Raw genomic sequence first — 12,573 nt, 5'->3', positions numbered from 1 at the left:
TTATATTTCCTATAAGCTTCCGGACATCATTCAGCATGCGGATTTCCATTGTGATGGCTACATTTTGGGGTTGAATACTCTGTTGTAATATCTTCCAGCCTAAATATTTCCAAGGTGCTTCCGTCTGGATTTTTTCTGGCGCAATTTGTAACCCTCTTTTTTGCAACTCCTGCTGTAGAACAGGCAGCACTTCTTGCGCTAAGCTCTTGGATGGGCTGGAGAGCAATATACCATCCATATAGTGATAAATGTACACGTGAGGGAATTGCCTTTGCACAGGGCGCAAAGCTTCTGCAACGTATGTCTGGCATATAGTTGGGGAATTTTTCATCCCTTGGGATAGTACAGTCCAGTGATATCTGTCTATGGGTTCACCCCTGTTGATTTTTGGGACTGAAAAGGCAAATCGGGGAGCATCTTCAGAGTGAAGTGGTATAGTAAAAAAACAATCCTTCAAGTCAATAATTAGTATATTCCAACTTCGAGGGAGGATAGTAGGGGAAGGCAATCTGGGCTGGAGAGCTCCCATGTCTTCCATGACGTTGTTTATCTGACACAGGTCATGGAGCAGTCACCATTTCCCATTTTTCTTTTTGATCACAAATATTGGTGAGTTCCAAGGACTAGTTGTAGGGGTGATATGTCCTAATTTCAATTGCTCTTTAATAAGTTCTTGGAGCACAGCGACCTTTTCCACTGGAAGCGGCCATTGATCCACCCACACTGGCTTCTCAGTTTTCCAGGTGAGTTTCATGAGTGGTCGCTTGTCAATGGCCGCTATCGAAAATTTTCCGGAGAGCTCAGGATGAAATTGCCCTGCCCCATCACATCTCTCCCCAGGAGGCTGACAGGTATTGGGGCAGCATATGGCCAAACGTGGTATGCCGAACCTTTGTGAGTTTTAATGGTAAGCATATATTTACTTTGACAAGTATTGGAAACACCACCCACCCCCATGAGGCCTTTTGCAGTTGAATCCAACAGCCATCAACTGGGCCAGTCCTTTAGGGCTATTACTGTTACATCTGCCCCTGTATCCATTAACATCGTGACTAGGGCATTCAGGGGGTCAGCGGTCGGGTGATGTAGTGTCAGGGTCAATATAGGTCTTTTGGTGGCAATGGTCAAGGCCCAGAAGACTGACGGGGATCCTGTTGACCCAAAACCCCTGTCACGTCTCTCGCACTGTTCTGCTTGGGGAACCGTTGCTTTAAATAATATTAACTGGGCAATTCTGGTATCCTTTGGCACAAGCACCGGTGGCGAGGGAGTCCGTGCCATGGCTTGTATGACCCCTTCATAATCAGCATCAGTAACTCCAGGCAGTACAAAAAGTCCCGTCAAGGTGGTGCTTGAGTGCCCCAACAGGAGCGCGCTATATCTTTTACCTATTGGTCCCTTAATGTTCAGCATTATTTTGCGCACCCGAGTGTCCCAAAGGGTGCAGTCCTCTACTGTGGAGACATCCAAACCGGCGCTTCCTTGGGTTTTGGCAGTGAGGGAATCCACGGTGATATATTTGGCGAGGCCACTGGAGCAGTGCTCTGCTGTTGTTGTGATCCGGCTGTCATCATTACTCGAGGCAGATCCCATGAGGGCAGCCTGCCCACCGTCGAGGACTGAGGCACTTGTGTCGTCGCACGGCCCTGCCCTGCGCTCCGCCTCCCGTTTCCCTGTCACGATTGCAGGGACCGACCTTCTGTGTTATATCTCGAGTGACACTGGCTAGCCCAGTGCCACCCTTTTCCACATCGGGGACAAGCAGAGGGGGGAGCAGGGTTACTGCGGCCTTCCCCCATGCCCCGCTGGGGGCATTTGACAGCAAGGTGTCCTGTAGCTTGGCAGCAGAAACAATGTTTACCCACGATTTGAAGCGCTGCCGCAAAGGCTCCAGCTAAGGCGGCAGTGTGGTGCTCCACCGATCCAACTCAGTTACATGCCTCTATCATCTGTACTAACGTAGTATTAACTGGTAACACTTGGAGTATCTTTTTACAGTCCGTGTTTGCGTTTTCTACAGCCAATTTTAATATCAATGCCTCTCTTGCCTCGTGATTGTCGACCTGTTTATTGACAGCGTCCCGCAATCTATCGATAAATTGCATGTACGGTTCGCTTACTTGCTGTTTAATACTCGTAAATGAGGGTTCAACTTTTCCTACTTCCGGTAATTTCAACATGGCCTGGAGAGCTAGAGATGCAGACTGTCGCAAGATGGCATCATTGAGCCTAGCCTGCAATCTCGGGTCCAGCAATGGCTCAGTTCCCATTAGTTGTGGGATCCCGGCTCCCATAAGAGGGTCGCCAGGCTGTCTCTCCAGATTTTGTAAGGCGGCCGTTTCGCAGCCTTCTTTCCACTTTTGTTCCCACAGCAACTTTTGTGTTGGGGTTAAAATCATTGCAGCAATCTGGCGACAGTCATAGGGCACTAACAATTGACCAGTCATGACGTCCTCTAACAATGACTGTGCAAACAGTGCGTGCAACCCGTACGTAGTCACCGTCTTTCGTAATTCTTTAATTAAATCCCATTGAAAAGCGTGATACTCATTTGGACCGTTGGCACGCACTTCTACGGGGAAAGCCATTCCTATTGGGTCCCCGTCCTTTAAAGCTTTCTGGCATACCTGCTCCCATCGCTCCCGTGGATCAAAAACTCGAATTCCCACAGAGGCATTGTTAAGGTGGAGCAATGTGGGAGCTGAGGGGGCTCGCGGAGTAGGGCTAAGCAGTGCTGGTTCGCGACCCTCTTCTTGATCGTCCCCCACGTCTATTAAATTGTCCTGCTCTGGTGGCTCATCAGACTCCGATCCCGGAGCTGCTATCAGGATCGCCCGGGCGGTGGCGCTCTGTACCTTCTTTTCCACCTGCCACGCTCTTAAAGTCTCCATTACCAGGCGCCACGTGGTCATAACCTCAGCTGCGGTCACATCCCCGCTTGATGCTGCCTCCCACACTTTCTCCCCCACTTGTTCCCAAGTCTCTACATCGAATATAGCTGAGGCCATCGAGGGGACCCCTTGTTTTTGCAAAAACTTTAATAGTAGCTTTATCTTAAATGGGTCATATTTTACACCCCTTTTGGTTAATAATTGCGTTAATAATGTTACTATTGTTCCTTCTTCTCATGAGAGATTGGCTCCCATTGTGAATGCCCAGCCGCTCACCTGTCCTTCAGGCGATGTCCCGGGGTTGAAGCTGCAGTCCAGCTGCGAGCTTGATTCGTTCGGCTGGGTTCCCTCCGGATGCTCGTGCAGCATTGCTCTACCCCTTCACGTCGGGGTCACCATTTGAAGGGAATGACGACACGGACTCCAAGATAGTCGAGAAATGGAGACCCTTTATTGTCCCAATGCCAGATCTTATATAGCTTTTCTGAGCCCCTACATGCGCTGCACGTGGCTGCCAAACATAGTTACAGACTTCTGATTGGTGCATTCCTTTTGATCACGTGTAGCCCTCTATAAGCCTGTTTGAACCTAACAACTCCTTCTTATTGGTTCCCACTTTCTCTTATTCTAGCCTAGGTTACCACTCTATGCCTTAGTGCACCGCCGTATCAATCAGCTCCAGTTTGTCACCGAAAGGGTCACCCAAAAAGGAGGACCTAGGGAACTACAGAATGGTGAACCTCACCTCTGTGCCTGGCAAGATCATGGAAAAGATCCTCCTGGAATCAATGTCAAGGCACTTGCAAGGCAAAGAGGTGATCTGAGAGAGCCAGCATGGCTTCACCAAAGGGTAAGTGGTGCCTGACCAATCTGGTGGCTTTCTACAATGGAGTGACCACATCAGATGACAAGCGAAGACCGACCGATGTCATCTACTTGGAATTGTGTTGTCACAGTCCCCCATGACATCCTGGTCTCGAAATTGATGGGATACGCATTTGCTGGGTGGACCATTGAGTGGATAAGGAGTTGGCTTGAAGGTCACACCCAGAGAGTGATGGTCAATGGCTGTATATCCAAGTGGAGGCTGGTGATGAGTGGTGTCCGTCGGGGGTCAGGCTACAGGTGCTACAGGCTGGGAGATGAGTGGTTGGAAAGCTGCCTGGTGGAGAAGGACCTGGGAGTACTGGTTGATAGTCGGCTAGATACAAGCCAGTGGTGTGCTCAGGTGGCCAAGAAGGCCAACAGCATCCTGGCTTGTATAAGAAACAGTGTGGCCAGCAGGTCTAGGGAAGTGATTGTCCCCCTGTACTCGGCTCTGGTGAGGCCGCACCTCAAGTACTGTCTTCAGTTTTGGACCCCTCGCTACAAGAAGGACATGGAGGTGCTTGAGAGAGTCCAGAGAAGGGCGACGAAGCTGGTGAGGGGTCTGGAGAACAAGTCTTATGAGGAGCGGCTGAGGGAGCTGGGATTGTTCAGCCTGGAAAAGAGGAGGCTCAGGGGCGACCTTATCACTCTCTACAGGTACCTTAAAGGAGGCTGTAGCGAGGTAGGGGTTGGTCTTTCTCCCACGTGCCTGGTGACAGGATGAGGGGAATGGGCTAAAGTTGCGCCAGGGGAGGTTTAGGTTGGATATTAGGAGGAACTTCTTTATAGAAAGGGTTGTTAGGCATTGGAAAGGGCTGTCCAGGGAAGTGGTTGAGTCACGATCCCCGGAGGTCTTTAAGAGACGTTTAGATGTTGAGCTCAGTGATATGGTTTAGTGTAGGACTTGTTAGTGTTAGGTCAGAGGTTGGACTGGGTGATCTTGGAGGTCTCTTCCAACCTAGACGATTCTGTGACTCTGTGATTCTGTGAAAGCCAAGGCACAGATGGAACTGAGCTGATCAAGTGAAGCAAAGAATAACAGGAAGAGATTCTACAGATACATTGCTCAGAAAAGAAAGGCCAAGGAGAGTGTACCCCCTCTGATGGATGAGAAGGGTGAACTGGTAATGACAGCCATGGAGAAGGCTGAGGGACTCAGCAACATCTTCTCCTCAGTCTTCCCTGCCAATCAGGCTTCCCAAGTCTTTCATTTCCCTGAACCCAGAGATGGAGGCTGGGGGTCAAAGTCCCACCTGCTGTAAGTGAAGAGCAGGTTTGGGAACACCTGATGAAACTAAAAACGTACAAGTCTATGGGGTTTTGGTGAACGAGAAGGGCCAAGGCCTGACCCCAGCCCCTTGGAGGGGAGATCCTGCACCCCCCCGTCTGGCTCAGGGCTCTTCTTGGGGTCTGTATGATGTGGTGGGCAGTGTGATGCCACGAGAAGAACTTCATTAGGACACCTCCCCACCCCTGCACAGGGTATCAAGGAAGCTGTGAGGCCCCATTGCAATGACTCTATCTCGTCTCCTCAGAAGCTCTAAGCAAAGGGACAAAAACGTCAGGGCTGTTGGGGCCTTCCATTCTTGCCAGCACACTCTGCCTTTTCCTCTGCAGGCTTTCCTATGCTGTCCCACACTTTGCCCTATTTCCTTGAAGTCTGCAGACAGCCATCTCTGTTCACCACCTTGCTCTCATCCCAGCCTTTCCATCATTTCACCAATGTCTCGTCAACCTTCACCAGCTGTTCCTTGAAACACAAAGCTAGAGTGTGATCTTTGGGTGACCTCTGTCACCACAGCACTTCTCTTTGGGGGACATTTCTTCCTCCTTGTGGCCAGTGACAACCTTCCTAAGTGAATTCAATGACACTTTTTTTCTCTCCTGCTCTTTCCTACTACCAAAGAAAGCTCCATCAGGGTGGAAACCACTCCTAAAGCAGGCATCCCAACCCATCAGGCTCCTTGTGGCCTGTCAGCCAAGCAGACAGAAGTCACCTCACCAGCATCTCCCAAGGCCCGGGCCTGCTGCTGGCCTTGCAGCTTCTTGGCTAGACACAGCCAAGCCTTGTGCCTCCTGCTGTCCAGTCCTGGCCTCAAGCAGAAGGGACAGGACAACCCCTGTGCGGGCCTTCTTTCTGTCTGGGTCCTCCTGGGGATGGAGGCAGAGGGGATCCCACAGTCAGCATGCCAAGCAGGGGCCTTCTGCTGGCCTAGCAGGGCCACTGGCAGATGTCAGCCCCAAAGTGCACATCCCAGGGAGAAGCCAAGGGTGAGCTGCCACCTCCAGACACAAGGCACCTCACAGTCCCTTTGCGTGACACGTTCCTGCTGCTGCCCTATCAGCTGCAGAGACAGAAGTGACCTCCCAGTCACTGCCCCAGTCACATTCCTCCTGAGGCAGAGCTCACCTGGGGGAGTCGTAGCTGACCTACAGAGCCTCCTCGGTACCTGTATTTCACTTTCTGGGTTAGAGATTAAGCAAAGTTTTAGTGGGAGTGTTTGGTGTTCTGCTTGTGGTGTCACGTCTGTGGTTAAGGCATGGACTAGCTCTGTGGTTTAGGGGTGTTTTAGGCCTGCCAAGAAGTCTAGGTTTAAAGAGACCATTTTAATGTTAGTGTTAAGGGAAGACATTAGGGTTAGCAAGCAAGAAAATGGATTCCTGTCAGAGTGTTGTAGTAACATTTGGGTTTAGGGATTAAAATTCCTGGTTCAAGTAAGGTAAGGACTGTATATAGCTGTTTTAAGTCAGTGTTACCACAGCATCTACATTACATGAACCCTCTTGGGTCTACCAAATCATAAGTTTCTGCTGGGCAAGCTCTTCTTCCCACCCCAAAATCTCACATCTCTCTTGTCTAGGCTGCTCCTGACCTCCACATATCTTATTGGGATCAGCTTTCTGATGACATTCTTGATCCCAGAGTATCTGTCTCACTTCTGTTGGCGACTCTACTCTTGAGAAGGAAGTGACGTTGCTGTCAGGAGGGAAAAGGGCACAAAGGTCTCTAGGATCATCCTCCAAAATGTGCCCATCAGCTCTGCACCTCCACCAAATTATGCTTGTTATGGTTTAACCCGGCCGACAGCTAAACACCACACAGCCGTTCGCTCACCCTCCCCCCTCCCTCTCTGGGATGGGGGAGAGAAACGGGAAAGTGAAGCCGGTGAGTTGAGATAAAGAAAGTATATTAAGACAGGAAAATAATAATAATAATAATAGCATTAATAATAATAACGTGTACAAAACAAGTGATGCACAAAGCAATTGGTCACCACCCGTTGACCAATGCCCAGCCTATCCCTGAGCAGCCGGCCCCCCCACCCCGGCTAGCCACCCCTATATATTGTTTAGCATGACGTCAGATGGTATGGAATACCCCTGTGGCCAGTTTGGGTCAGCTGTCCTGGGTCTGTCCCCTCCCAGCTCCTGCCGCACCCCTAGCCTGCCTGCTGGCAGGACAGAGCGAGAAGCTGAGAAGTCCTTGGCTTGGTGTAAGCACTGCTCTGCAACAATTAAAACATCAGCATGTTATCAGCGCTCTTCTCATCCTAATCCAAAACATAGCACCCTACCAGCTACTAGGAGGAAAATTAACTCTGTCCTAACTGGAACCAGGACAGATATCCACCCCTTATTCCATACCATTTTATGTCATGCTCAGGTTACACTCTTTCCAATACCTTGTAATTAATCACCATTTTCACCTATGATATATAGCAATCATGGTAGTGATGACATACAGTATTATATAATAATTAACATACTACAATTCAACTCATGGGCTATTCTCACCCAGTATCAAATCCCCTTGAGGTACACACCGGACCTTCCCATTCTTTTGCATTACCCACCAAGTGCATCCAGGTCCCTGAGCAAAAGCAATCCCACGAATGGGTTTCCCTTTTCCTGAGGCAGGAGTACCCAGCATGTTTCTTACATGCAATACAGGAACTTTATCCCCTTCTACAGTGCGTAACAGGTTTGATCGGGCAGGTCCATCTCGGTTGGCAGATCCCCTAGTATTGACTAACCAGGTGGCCTTTGCCAAATGTGTATCCCAATTTTTGAATGTCCCAGCACCCATTGCTTTCAGTGTAGTCTTCAACATATCATTGTATCGTTCAACTTTTCCAGAGGCTGGTGCATGATAGGGGATGTGATACACCCACTCAATACCATGTTCTTTGGCCCAAGTGTCTATAAGGTTGTTTCGAAAATGAGTCCCGTTGTCTGACTCAATTCTCTCTGGGGTGCCATGTTGCCATAGGACTTGCTTTTCAAGGCCCAGGATAGTGTTCCGGGCGGTGGCATGGGGCACAGGATATGTTTCCAGCCATCCGGTGGTTGCTTCCACCATTGTAAGTACGTGGCGCTTGCCGTTGCGGGTTTGAGGGAGTGTGATGTAATCAATCTGCCAGGCCTGTCCATATTTATATTTCAGCCATCGTCCTCCATACCAAAGAGGCTTGGACCGTTTGGCTTGCTTGATTGCAGCACATGTTTCACAATCATGAATAACCTGTGCTATAGTGTCCATGGTCAGGTCCACCCCTCGATCACGAGCCCATCTGTAGGTTGCATCTCTACCTTGATGGCCTGAGGTGTCATGGGCCCATCGGGCTATAAATAATTCACCTTTCTGTTGCCAGTCCAGGTCCACCTGAGCCACTTCAATCTTAGCAGCCTGATCCACCTGCTGGTTGTTTTGATGTTCTTCAGTAGCCCGATTCTTGGGCACATGAGCATCTACATGGCGTACCTTTACAACCAGGTTCTCTACCCGGGCAGCAATATCTTGCCACAGTGCCGCAGCCCAGATGGGCTTGCCCCTGCGCTGCCAGTTGTTCTGCTTCCATTGCTGTAACCACCCCCACAGGGCATTTGCTACCATCCATGAATCAGTATAGAGATAGAGAACTGGCCACTTTTCTCGTTCAGCAATATCTAAAGCCAGCTGAATGGCTTTCACTTCTGCCAACTGACTCGATTCACCTTCTCCCTCAGCAGCTTCTGCAACTCGTCATGTAGGACTCCATACAGCAGCTTTCCATCTCCGATGCTTTCCCACAATACGACAGGACCCGTCAGTGAACAAGGCATATTTCTTCTCATTTTCCGGTAGCTTGTTGTACAGTGGGGCTTCTTCAGCACGAACCACCTCCTCCTCTGATGATATCCCAAAGTATTTGCCTTCTGGCCAGTCCATAATCACCTCCAAGATTCCTGGGCGACTGGGGTTTCCTATTCGAGCCCGCTGAGTAATCAGTGCAACCCACTTGCTCCATGTAGCATCAGTTGCATGATGCGTAGAGGGGACCCTTCCTTTGAACATCCAGCCTAGTACCAGCAGTCGGGGTGCCAGGAGGAGCTGCGCTTCAGTACCGACCACTTCCGAAGCAGATCGAACTCCTTCATATGCTGCCAATATCTCCTTTTCAGTTGGAGTATAGCGGGCCTCAGATCCTCTGTATCCCCGACTCCAAAACCCCAGGGGTCGACTTCGAGTTTCCCCAGGTTCTTTCTGCCAGAGGCTCCAGGTGGGACCATTCTCCCCAGCTGCGGTGTAGAGGACATTCTTTACATCTGGTCCTGTTCGGACTGGCCCGAGGGCTACTGCATGAACTATTTCCTGCTTAATTTGTTCAAAGGCTTGTCGTTGCTCAGGGCCCCATTCAAAAGCATTCTTCTTACGGGTTACTTGGTAGAGCGGGTTTACAATCAGACTGTAATTTGGAATATGCATTCTCCAAAACCCCACGACACCTAGGAAAGTTTGTGTTTCTTTTTTGCTAGTTGGTGGAGACATAGCTGTTATTTTGTTGATCACATCCATTGGGATTTGACGACGTCCATCTTGCCATTTTATTCCTAAAACCTGGATCTCTCGTGCAGGTCCTTTAACTTTATTCTGTTTTATGGCAAAACCGGCCTTCAGAAGGATTTGGACTATTTTCTTCCCTTTCTCGAAAACTTCTTCTGCAGTGTCACCCCACCCAATGATGTCATCGATGTACTGCAGGTGTTCAGGAGCTTCCCCCTGCTCCAGCGCAGACTGGATCAGTCCATGGCAAATGGTAGGGCTGTGTTTCCACCCCTGGGGCAGCCGATTCCAAGTATATTGGACTCCCCTCCAAGTGAAAGCAAACTGTGGCCTGCACTGTGCTGCTAGAGGGATGGAGAAAAATGCATTAGCGATATCAATTGTGGCATACCACTTGGCTGCCTTTGATTCCAGTTCATACTGGAGTTCTAGCATGTCCGGCACTGCAGCACTCAGTGGTGGCGTGACTTCGTTCAGGCCACGATAGTCCACTGTTAGTCTCCACTCACCATTAGACTTTCGCACTGGCCATATGGGACTATTAAAAGGTGAATGAGTCTTGCTGATCACTCCTTGGCTCTCCAGTTGACGAACTAGCTTATGGATGGGACTCAGGCAGTCTCGGTTGGTGTGATATTGCCGCCGGTGCACAGTTGTGCACTCCGCTTTCCAGGCTAGTATTGCCAATGAGTTGGCATATGGTGATGGTGCACTCCGTACAAACTTCCGCCACATGGGTAGTGTACACCGGACTGCATCTGGATCTGCGGATGTTTGTGCGTCATCTAGGTCCTTATAAATTACTTCCCGTACGGCCAATTCCCTCAGGTACTGAATTCCCTTCTCCATGGTGGTCCATTTGCCTGGTAGACATACAAGTTCTTCCTTGAAGGGATACCTTTCCTGCACAGCTGACAGGAGACGCCTCCAGAGGCTGCGAGATCGTGCTCCATCTCCAATTGCTTTGTCAATGCATGCGTCCCTAGCAAGGGATCCCAGCCGCCTGGCTTCCTTGCCCTCTAGTTCCACATAATTGGCTCCGGTGTCCCAGCACCGGAGCAGCCAGGTGACAAGCTGCTCACCTATACAGCGACCAAAATCTTTTCGCACATCTCGTAGCTCACGCTGGTATAGAGTCCGGGTAATTACTGTTGATTTTTCGACATCCCCATCCTCATCTTCATCCTCCTGCACCTTTGATGGCCCAGCCTCGTCTTCACTATGCCCAGACTTCGCAGAAGACTGTCTGCGTTCTAAATGACCTGAGCCTCTATACCATTTTTTCACCTTGTCTACAGGGGCAACTTGCACTGCTACAGCTCGTTTCTCTGACCCAGCCACAGGGTCTGCCACAGGGGTTGGAATACCCTCTGCGGGGTCAACTTGCACTGCTACAGCTCCTTTCTCTGACCCAGCCACAGGAGTGGGGGCAGCTGCAGGAGCTGGAGCAGCTGCAGGGTCTGGAGTGGCTGCGGGAGCTGGAGCTGGAGCGGCTGCAGGAGCTGGAGCTGGAGCAGCTGCAGGAGCTGGAGCTGGAGCGATAGTAGCATCAATTGCAGCTCGATAGGAACAAGCCAGACCCCAGCACACTACAGTGATTTGTGTCACTTTGGAACTGCCAGAGTCATGACACCTTTTTTTCAAGCATTCTGCCAGCTTTTTAGGATTTTGCAGTTGTTCAGGGGTGAATGTCCAAAACACTGGAGGTGCCCACTGCTCTAGAAACCTGCCCATATCCTCCCACACTCCCTGCCACTCGCAACTATCCCACCTCAAGACAGATCTCCGGATGAGATTCCTAAGTAGTTGTTTAACCCTCAACAAAACCTGAAGCGCATTCAGGAGACATAACAACAAGAGCAGGCTGGTCTGAGTATCCCAAGGATATTCAACATCTCGGAGAACCACCGTAACTAGCTCGGGGGATAAGAGGGTGGTGAAGGAGAAAGGGAGAGTGAACAGGGAGGGAAACATGTCTTCCCCTGTCCCCTTCACAGATTGGCTCCCTAACGAAAACAGGCAATAGGTGTAATTGCTAATAGTTTCCGAGATATGGTTTCCAAAGTATAGAGTCGACGTCAGTGCTGAGTACAAATACCAGGTTAGAGTCGTGACCAGATATTTCATCATTTCATAAGCCATTGTTACACCGCACAGTACCATAACAATCTTAAACCAGGGCCCAGAAAGGATAAACAGTGCAACAGGGAGCACATACAGAAAGTAACGCGCCATAAAACTCAATTTGGAAAACAGGCACAGCAGACTGGAGAGTAAGGCAATCAACATCGTGACTAGCAACTATTAAGCAGGTCCAATACTTATACCAATTTTAGTTTAATACACTCAGGTCAAATCTGTCGATATCTCAACCCTTCGAGCCCCACGTTGGGCGCCAAAAGGGCTGTTGTGGTTTAACCCGGCTGGCAGCTAAACACCACACAGCCGTTCGCTCACCCTCCCCCCTCCCTCTCTGGGATGGGGGAGAGAAACGGGAAAGTGAAGCCGGTGAGTTGAGATAAAGACAGTTTATTAAGACAGGAATATAATAATAACAATAATAATAATAATAATAGTGATAATGATAATAGTATTAATAATAATAATGTGTAAGAAACAAGTGATGCACAATGCAATTGCTCACCACCCGCTGACCGATGCCCAGCCTATCCCCGAGCAGCCGGCCCCCCACCCCGGCCAGCCACCCCTATATATTGTTTAGCATGACGCCAGATGGTATGGAATACCCCTTTGGCCAGTTGGGGTCAGCTGTCCTGGGTCTGTCCCCTCCCAGCTCCTGCTGCACCCCCAGCCTGCCTGCTGGCAGGACAGAGCGAGAAGCCGAAAAGTCCTTGGCTTGGTGTAAACACTGCTCTGCAACAATTAAAACATCAGCATGTTATCAGCGCTCTTCTCATCCTAATCCAAAACATAGCACCCTACCAGCTACTAGGAGGGAAAATTAACTCTGTCCTAACTGGAACCAAGACA

The 12,573-nt window shown here is 49.9% G+C and overlaps 6 protein-coding genes across 9 annotated transcripts in view; 3 read left to right on the top strand and 3 right to left on the bottom strand.

Annotated features, from left to right (window-relative positions):
• The window catches only part of LOC308186971 (olfactory receptor 14C36-like), a 232,119-nt gene that overhangs the window by 129,499 nt on the left and 90,047 nt on the right, over positions 1-12,573 (top strand). The gene's annotated exons all lie outside the window — the stretch shown is intronic.
• Positions 1-12,573, top strand: part of LOC308186965 (olfactory receptor 14C36-like) — a 149,685-nt gene that overhangs the window by 49,520 nt on the left and 87,592 nt on the right. The gene's annotated exons all lie outside the window — the stretch shown is intronic.
• The window catches only part of LOC308186987 (olfactory receptor 14C36-like), a 129,267-nt gene that overhangs the window by 38,696 nt on the left and 77,998 nt on the right, over positions 1-12,573 (bottom strand). Inside the window, exon 2 of one of the 2 annotated variants that reach the window (XM_080609150.1) lies at positions 7,005-7,391. The exons of the other annotated variant lie outside the window; for it this stretch is intronic. The gene's annotated coding sequence lies outside the window, so the exon portion shown is untranslated. Of the gene's footprint in view, positions 1-7,004; positions 7,392-12,573 lie in introns of those variants that run through there. 2 annotated transcript variants of the gene reach the window in all.
• LOC308186968 (olfactory receptor 14C36-like) overlaps positions 1-12,573 on the bottom strand; it is a 45,899-nt gene that overhangs the window by 19,306 nt on the left and 14,020 nt on the right. The window contains exon 2 of one of the 2 annotated variants that reach the window (XM_080609119.1): positions 6,642-6,659. The exons of the other annotated variant lie outside the window; for it this stretch is intronic. The gene's annotated coding sequence lies outside the window, so the exon portion shown is untranslated. Of the gene's footprint in view, positions 1-6,641; positions 6,660-12,573 lie in introns of those variants that run through there. 2 annotated transcript variants of the gene reach the window in all.
• Positions 6,737-12,573, bottom strand: part of LOC308186976 (olfactory receptor 14C36-like) — a 29,672-nt gene continuing 23,835 nt past the window's right edge. Inside the window, exon 2 of the transcript XR_013944407.1 lies at positions 6,737-6,804. The gene's annotated coding sequence lies outside the window, so the exon portion shown is untranslated. The remainder of the gene's footprint in view (positions 6,805-12,573) is intronic.
• The window catches only part of LOC308186962 (olfactory receptor 14A16-like), a 62,176-nt gene continuing 62,054 nt past the window's right edge, over positions 12,452-12,573 (top strand). Inside the window, exon 1 of the mRNA XM_080609110.1 lies at positions 12,452-12,573. The gene's annotated coding sequence lies outside the window, so the exon portion shown is untranslated.

Source organism: Anser brachyrhynchus, assembly GCF_964034855.1.
Source record: "Anser brachyrhynchus genome assembly, contig: SCAFFOLD_56, whole genome shotgun sequence".
In the NCBI taxonomy this organism is placed as follows: Eukaryota; Metazoa; Chordata; class Aves; order Anseriformes; family Anatidae; genus Anser; species Anser brachyrhynchus.
Note: the sequence above shows the minus strand (reverse complement) of the source record. Positions and strands in the feature narration are given on the sequence as shown.